This window comes from Triticum aestivum, chromosome 6B, assembly GCF_018294505.1.
Source record: "Triticum aestivum cultivar Chinese Spring chromosome 6B, IWGSC CS RefSeq v2.1, whole genome shotgun sequence".
NCBI classification, from domain to species: Eukaryota; Viridiplantae; Streptophyta; class Magnoliopsida; order Poales; family Poaceae; genus Triticum; species Triticum aestivum.
This window is the reverse complement of record NC_057810.1, coordinates 106,801,376-106,810,509: the sequence shown is the minus strand read 5'-3', so window position 1 is coordinate 106,810,509 and position 9,134 is coordinate 106,801,376. Positions and strand designations below refer to the sequence as shown.

Below are 9,134 nucleotides of genomic sequence, written 5' to 3'. Positions count from 1 at the left end.
TATTTAGAATAATTAGCTACTCTTGGTGCTATTGTAGATGATCTTACATGTTGAATTCTTAGAGTTCTAAGTAGTTTGAATGCTTGCTATGCCCTCTATGCATCCCTATGAGTAGTTGCTACCAATTTTGTGAAATTTTGTTGAGGAAAATCTTATGGACTAAAAATTTCAGAACTTTATTCATAGGAAAAAGATGAGTTTCTTTAGGAAGTTTGCTTCCAAGAAGAACTCCAAGTGGGTTATTGGGCAGTCATCTGACAATCATGTCCATACCCCGAGGTTGGCGGAACTACAACCTTACGAGTGGTCGCATAATGCCTTCACGGAAGAGGCCGGAATCCTCCAAGAGTTCAACCAATATGCTGCTAATGTTGGCCTCACCGACTTCATCGCATCTGAATGCAAACAATATCATCTCCTCACAAATTCCTTTGTGCAAAATTTTCATTTCCATCCTAGGAACAACCCCCCCCCCCGAGGTGTCATTTAATTTATATGCTGAAAACCGCCAGATCCCACTTACTGAATTTTGTGTCATATGCATGCTTCCTTCTAATGGTGAACTGGTAGAGCCTAGGCCCTCAGAGTTTGACGGTTTTTACCATACTCTGGCAGTGGGGGATAAGAGAGGAGTATCCGGCACCACTGCCGTTAGCTTGCAATTTCCTGTCGTGCATTATTTTGCCTTATTTATTGCAAAGTGCTTGCTAGCGAGAGAGAAGGTGGGTTCACTTAGCGCCCCAGACTTTGCTGTTTTGTGTTGTGCACTTTATGACGACAACACTTATAGCTTGGGAGCTATTGTGGCATGCCGCCTTCACCTTAACAGATTCAAGGGTAAAATACATGGGGGCATTTTTGCTACTCGCTTGGCGACTCACTTCAATGTGCACATACGCCAGCATGGTTACCCCTTGACCAAGGTTTACCTAGATAGAGCAGCTATGAAGGACCATCAGTTCCTTGCTGCTGATTACCCTGATATTGACTTGCCTTACAATGTAGTTTTCAGTGAGAGAACTCATGATATTATTCCCTTGCCTGCACCTGCTTTATTTGATTATGTTGCCAGGAACGGATACAGGATTATGCCTGAGGACATTGTCGCTTACCGGAACAACCTGGCAGCGGCACAGGCGGAGCCTCAGCAATGGGACCCTATGGTGCCTACTCCCCAGCACTTTAACATTGGACCTCATGGCTTGTACGGCTGGTGATTACCAAGTTAGGCCAAAAGCCTAAACTTGGGGGAGTACGTATTTCCACCGACATTACATTCATGTTCACACATTTCATTCCAGTTGTCGGTCTCCACAATTTTTCATTGTATCATCCATGTTTAATTTATTTTCTCGCTTTCTTCTTGTGTGTTTGAAAAACTTTGAGAAAATCCAAAAATATGTTTCTTGCTTATTTTTGATTTTTCTTCCTAGTTTAAATTGTTGTAGCACTAAAAAGAAAACCAAAAAAGATTTCCTCGTTCTTCTTTTACTTGTTGGGAGCTTTCCCGTGTAAATAGTTTTTCTCGTTTTTGTTTTTCCCTTTTTTCATTTGCTTGCTTTCGAAAAACCAAAAACTCCAAAAATATTTCAATGTGTTTCTCTGAATTTCTCTTCCTTTTTATTGAGCCATATCGAGGAGAAGACCACGATGAAAATGTTGAGTGGCTCTCATTTGCATTATTGATCTAATAAAGAGTCCATGTTACCTTGTCTTCTCTTCTTGAATAAAATGTTTGCAGATTTCAGCTTAGTCCACGACACTCTTGCACTATTATTATTTTCAAATCGTTCGGTCATGCAAGTGAAAGGCAATAATGACGATATTAGATGAACTCGCCGTGGCAGAGAGAAACGGGTATGAACTCGACTTGTTCTATTTTTGTAAATATGTTTAACCTAGTATCCATGATTCAACCTATTATGATCAAAAATGTTTGCAATGACAATTATATATTATAGTTTCTCATGCCATGCATAAGTAGCTAAGAGTGAATAATGATTTATCTTGGATATCAACATTGCATTAAAATGATTGGGATATAGTATGATGATATGGTATCCTCCTCTGAATGTTCGAGTGGCTTGACTTGGCACATGTTCATGCATGCAGTTGAATCAAAACCAACATAGCCTCTATAATATTTATGTTCATGGTGTTCATATCCTACTCATGCTAGTATCCAATGTTACTTATGCATAATGTATGTTCCTGTCCGTTGTTGCTCTCTAGCTGGCCGCTTCTCAACCTATTTGCTAGTCTTCGCCTGTACTAAGTGGGAACTCTTCTTCTACATCAAAAACGTGAAACCCAAGTTATTCGAGATGAGTCCACCATACCTACCTATATGCAGTATTACCCTGCCGCCCTAAGTAAATTTGCATGCGCCATCTCTAAAAACTTTAAATAAATATCCTTTTTGTGTGCCTGGATAGTTCATGGAACGGCATGAGGTAGTCGATATCTTCAATGCTAAGCGGGTTATTCTTAGGTCAAGTTTTTATTCACTGCCATCGCATGAGAAAAGTGCGGTAATAGGGATGCCCAGTCCCAAACTACAAAAAGAAAAGAGCTTACAAATAATCAAACAAAAACTCCCAATGAAGTCATAACCTTTACGTTTACGCTTGGTAACCACCACTAGCATGTTTAGCATGGAAGATATTGATAACTGATAGTCGTGAAGTAAATGAGAAGGGTGCATGTCTCAAAATATCATTTACCTCTGTTTTAAAAAACTTGAGCTCTGGTACCTCTGCAAATCACTGCTTCCCTCTGCGAAGGGACTCTTATTTACTTTTATGTTGTGTCATCACCTTCTCAAATAAGCGCCAGAACCTGAGAGCACTGCTATCATGCTGCTGCATTGTGTGTAGCTAATGTTGGGTGGATCATGACTGGATCTTTTCTACCATGAATTACAATGTTTAGTCGTTGCTTGAACTTTGGGGGTGCGCTGCATTTATGTTTTGCGATCTCAAAAAGGGCTAGCGAGATACCACTATTGTCATATTATATCATGGTTGTTTTGACAATGTGTTGCTATTTGTGATATCTTATTATTGCTCTCTAGTTGTTTATGTCATTGATATGAGTTAACATAATTTTTAAGAGTTATTGTTGACATGGTTAGTTATAATCCTTGCTGAAAACCTGGGTGCTGTTTAAGCTTATTTATGAAACAAGAGCGAAAGAGTTAGTAAAAGTTTTTGTTTTTCACTTTCAGTTTATCAACTGAATTGCTTGAGGACAAGCAAATGTTTAAGCTTGGGGGAGTTGATACGTCTCTGACATATATACTTCTCCTAACACTTTTCCTCTTGTTTTGGACACCAATTTACATGATTTGAATGAAACTAACCCCGGACTGACGCTGTTTTCAGCAGAACTACCATGGTGTTGTTTCTGTGCAGAAATAAAAGTTCTCGGAATGGAACGAAACTTTGCGAGGATTTTTTATCAATAAAGAGAATTTTTGGAGCCAAGAGATACCTGAGGGGGGCACCTGGGTGGGCACAACCCACCAGGGCGCGCCTGCGCCCCCCAGGCGCAACCAAGTGGGTGCTGCCCACCTGATGGCCTTGCTGACCCTGAAACCGACGCTATAAAATCACATTATTCTAGAAAAAATCAGGAAGAAATAATTATCACGTTTGATGAGACGGAGCCGCCGCCGTCTCCTGTTCTTCATTGGGAGGCCAGATCTGGAGTCCGTTTGGGGCTCCGGAGAGGGGAATCTTTGATCTTCGTCATCGCCAACACATCTCCATCGCCAATTCCATGATGCTCCCCACCGAGAGTGAGTATTTCCTTTGTAGGCTCACTGGTCAGTGAGGAGTTGGATGAGATTCATCATGTCATCGAGTTAGTTTTGTTAGGGCCTGATCCCTAGTATCTACTATGTTATGAGATTGATGTTGCTATGACTTTACTATGCTTAATGCTTGTCACATCGGGCCCAGGTGCCATGATTTCAGATCTGAACCGTTAACTTTATCACCATTATATCCATGTTCTAGATCAGATCTTGCAAGTTATAGTCACCTACTACGTGTTATGATCTGGCAACCCCGGAGTGACAATAGTCGATCGGGACCACTCCCGATGATGACTGTAGTTTGAGGAGTTCATGTAGTCACCATGTGCTAATGCTTTGTTCCGGTTCTCTATTAAAAGGAGGCCTCAATATCCCTTAGTTTCCAATAGGACCCTGCTGCCACAGGAGGGTAGGACAAAAGATGTAATGCAAGTTCTTTCCGTAAGCACGTATGACTATTTACGGAATACATGCCTACATTATATTTATGAACTGGAACTAGTGCCGTATCGCCCTAGCTTATAACTGTATCATGATGAATATCATCCAATAAGTCACTAATCCAATTCCTACGAATTTATCTTATATTGTTCTTGCTAACTTACTACTGTTTCTACTACTATCATTAGTGCTACAAAATAACTGCTATCAGTGTTACCATTATTGCTGCTACTGCTGCTATCATCAAAACTATCATATTACTGTGCTACTAATCACTTTGCTGTAGATAATTAATCTCCAGGTGTGGTTTGCTATGTCTTGAGCTTGCGTTGGTTTTCCTTGAAGAGGAAAGGGTGATGCAACAATAGTAGTGTAAGTATTTCCCTCAGTTTTTGAGAACCAAGGTATCAATCCAGTAGGAAGCTCCTCAAAAGGCCCACACACCTACACAAACAAACAAAGAACTCGCAACCAACACAATAAAGGGGTTGTCAACCCCTTCACGGCCACTTGCGATAGTGAGGTCTGATAGAGATAAATATATTTTTGGTATTTTATAATATAGATTGAAAAAGTAAAGATACAAATAAAAGTAGATTGAAAGCTTATATGATAAAAGATAGACCCGGGGGCCATAGGTTTCACTAGTGGCTTCTCTCAAGATAGCATAATTATAACGGTGGGTGAACAAATTACCATCGAGCAATTGATAGAAAAGCGAATAATTATGAGATTATCTAGGCATGATCATGTATATAGGCATCACGTCCGTGACAAGTAGACCGACTCCTGCCTGTATTTACTACTATTACTCCACACATCGACCGCTATCCAGCATGCATCTAGAGTATTAAGTTCATAAAGAACAGAGTAACGCATTAAGAAAGATGACATGATGTAGAGGGATAAACTCATGCAATATGATATAAACCCCATCTTTTTATCCTTGATGGCAACAATACAATACGTGCCTTGCTGCCCCTGCTGTCACTAGGAAAGGACACTGCAAGATTGAACCCAAAGCTAAGCACTTCTCCCATTGCAAGAAAGATCATTCTAGTAGGTCAAACCAAACTGATAATTCAAAGAGACTTGCAAAGATAACTTAACCACACATAAAAGAATTTAGAGGAGATTCAAATATTTCTCATAGATAAACTTGATCATAAACCCACAATTCATTGGATCTCGACAAACACACCGCAAAAAGAGTTACATCGAATAGATATCCAAGAAGATCGAGGAGAACATGGTATTGAGATCAAAAAGAGAGAAGAAGCCATCTAGCTAATAACTATGGACCGGGAGGTCTGTGGTAAACTACTCACAACTCATCGGGGAGGCTATGGTGCTGATGTAGAAGCCCTCCATGGTCGATTCCCCCTCCGGCGAAGCGCCGGTGAAGGCTCCAAGATGGGATCTCGCGGATACAGAAGGTTTCGTTGGCTCCTCTGATGTTCTCAGGGTACGTGGGTATATATAGGAGGAAGAAGTAGGTCGGTGGACGCCCGAGGGGACTACGAGATAGGGGGGCGCGCCCAGTAGGGAGGGGGCCCTCCACCCTCGTGGCCTCCTTGACTGCTTCTTGACTTGCACTCCAAGTCCTCTGGATCATGTTCGTTCCAAAAATAACGCTCCTGAAGGTTTCATTCCGTTTGGACTCCGTTTGATATTCCTTTTCTTCGAAACACTGAAATAGGCAAAAAAACAACAATACGGGTTGGGCCTTTGGTTAGTAGGTTAGTCCCAAAAATCATATAAATGTGTAAAGTAAAGCCCATAAACATCCAAAACGGGTTATATAATAGCATGGAACAATCAAAAATATAGATATGTTGGAGACGTATCAATCACATCCCCAAGCTTAATTCCTGCTCGTCCTCGAGTAGGTAAATGATAAAAACAGAATTTTTGATGTGGAATGCTACCTAGCATAATTCTCAATGTAAGTTTATTGTGGCATGAATGTTCAGATCGAAATGATTCAAAATAAAAGTTCATATTGACATAAGAAATAGTAATACTTCAAGCATACTAATCAAAGCAATGATGTCTTCTTAAAATAACATGGCTAAAGAAAGTTCATCCCTACAAAATCATATAGTTAGGCTATGTTTCATTTTCATCACACAAAATACTCCCATCAAGAACAACTCCGGTTTCAGCCAAGCAATTGGTTCATACTTTTTAACGTGCTTCAGCCTTTTTCAACTCTCACGCAATACATGAGCGCGAGCCATGGATATAGCATTATGGGTGGAATAGAATATGATGATGGAGGTTGTGTGGAGAAGAAAAAAAAGGAGAAAGTCTCACATTGATGAGGATAATCAACGGGCTATGGAGATGCCCATCAATTGATGTCAACATGAGGAGTAGGGATTGCCATGCAATGTATGCACTAGAGCTATAAATGTATGAAAGCTCAACAAAAGAAACTAAGTGGGTGTGCATCCAACTTGCTTGCTCACGAAGACCTAGGGCATTTGGGGAAGCCCATCGTAGGAATATACAAGCCAAGTTCTATAATGAAAAATTCCCACTCGTATATAGAAGTGACAACATATGAGACTCTCTATATGAAGAACATGGTGCTACTTTGAAGCACAAGTGTGGAAAAAGAGATAGTAACATTGCCCCCTTTTTATTTTTATATTTTTTTGGGCCTTTTTTTCTTTTTTTCTTTGGCCTTTTTTTTCTTTTTTGGCCTTTTTTGGGACAATGCTCTAATAATGATGATCATCACACTTTTATTGATTTACAACTCATGAATTACAACTCAAAACTAGAACAAGATATGACTATATATGAATGCCTCCGGCGGTGTACCGGGATGGGCAATGAATCAAGAGTGACATGTATGAAAATTTATGCATGGTGGCTTTGCCACAAATACGATGTCAACTACATGATCATGCAAGGCAATATGACAATGATGATGCGTGTCATGATGATAAACGGAACGGTGGAAAGTTGCATGGCAATATATCTCGGAATGGCTATGGAAATGCCATAATAGGTAGGTATGGTGGCTGTTTTGAGGAAGATATAAGGAGGTTTATGTGTGATAGAGCATATCGTATCACGGGGTTTGGATGCACCGACAAAGTTTGCACCAACTCTCAAGGTGAGAAAGGGCAATGCACGGTACCGAAGAGGCTAGCAATGATGGAAAGGTAAAAGTGCGTATAATCCATGGACTCAACATTAGTCATAAAGAACTCATATACTTATTGCAAAAGTTTTATTATCCCTCGAAGCAAAGTACTACTACGCATGCTCCTAGGGGGGAGGTTGGTAGGAGTTAACCATCGCGCACCCCCGACCTCCACTCAAGGGAAGGCAATCAAAAGAGCACCTCATGCAATAAATTTGTTACACAACTTTCACCATACGTGCATGCTACGGGACTTGCCAACTTCAACACAAGCATTCTTTAAATTCATAATCACCCAACTAGTATGACTTTAATATCACTACCTCCATATCTTAAAACAATTATCAAGTATCAAATTGATCATAGCATCCAATTCACTTCCTATGATAGTTTTTATTATACCCAACTTAGATGCCCACCATTCTAGGACCAATTTTATAACCATAGCAAATACCATGCTGTTCTAAGAGACTCTCAAAATGATATAAGTGAAGCAAGAGAGACTAGCAATTTCTACAAAATTAAGCCACCGCCGTGCTCTAAAAGATATAAGTGAAGCACTAGAGCAAAAACTATCTAGCTCAAAAGATATAAGTGAAGCACATAGAGTATTCTAATAAATTACAATCAAGTGGGCTTCCCCCCAAAGGTGTGTACAACAAAGATGATTGTGGAAAACTAAAAAGCAAATACTAATATCATACAAGACGCTCCAAGCAAAACACATATCATGTGGCGAATGAAAATATAACTCCAAGTAAAGTTACCGATAGAAGAAGACGAAAGAGCGGATGCCTTCCGGGGGCATCCCCAATCTTAGGCTCTTGCCACTCCTTATTCCATAGTCCATCAAATCTTTACCCAAAACATGAAAACTTCACAACACAAAACTCAACAGGAAATCTCATAAGCTCCGTTAGTGAAAGAAAGCAAAACCACCACATAAGGTATTGTAATTAACACATTCTTTATTTATATTGGTGTTAAACCTACTGTATTTCAACTTTTCTATGGTCCATACCACTTAATACTAGCCATAGATGCATCAAAATAAGCAAACAACACACGAAAAACAGAATCTGTCAAAAATAGAACAGTCTGTAGCAATCTGTAACCCTTGAATACTTATGGAACTCTAAAAAACCTACCAAAATACGAAGTCCTTGGAAATTTGTCTATTGATCTACAGCAAAAATAATCAATGCAAAATCACGTTTCTGTGAATTAACAAAATTATTTTCATGCGCGCAAAGTTTCTGTTTTTCAGCAGAATCAAATTAACTATCGCCATATGTTATCCTATAGGTTCTGCTTGGCAAAAACACTAATTAAAACATAAAAACACATCTAAACAGAAGGTACATGCAAAATTTATTACTAAACAGAAACAGAAACAAAAAACGCAAATAAAATTGGGTTGCCTCCCAACTAGCGCTATCGTTTAACGCCCCTATCTAGGCATAAAAGCGAGGATAGATCTAAGTAGTGTCATCTTTGGCACTCAATTCATAAGTAGCTCGCATGATAGATTCATAAGGTAATTTAACTTTCTTTCTTGGAAAGTGCTCAATGCCTTTCCTGAATGGAAATTGGAATCTAATATTCTCTTCCTTCATATCAATAATCGCACGAATCGTTCTAAGGAAAGGTCTACCAAGAATAATAGGGCAAGAAAGATTGCAATCTATATCAAGAACGATAAAATCTACGGGCACCAAA

General features: G+C 39.6%; 1 pseudogene; it reads left to right on the top strand.

Annotated features, from left to right (window-relative positions):
* Positions 1–944: 944 nt before the first annotated feature.
* The window catches only part of LOC123138911 (flotillin-like protein 2), a 90,093-nt pseudogene continuing 81,903 nt past the window's right edge, over positions 945–9,134 (top strand).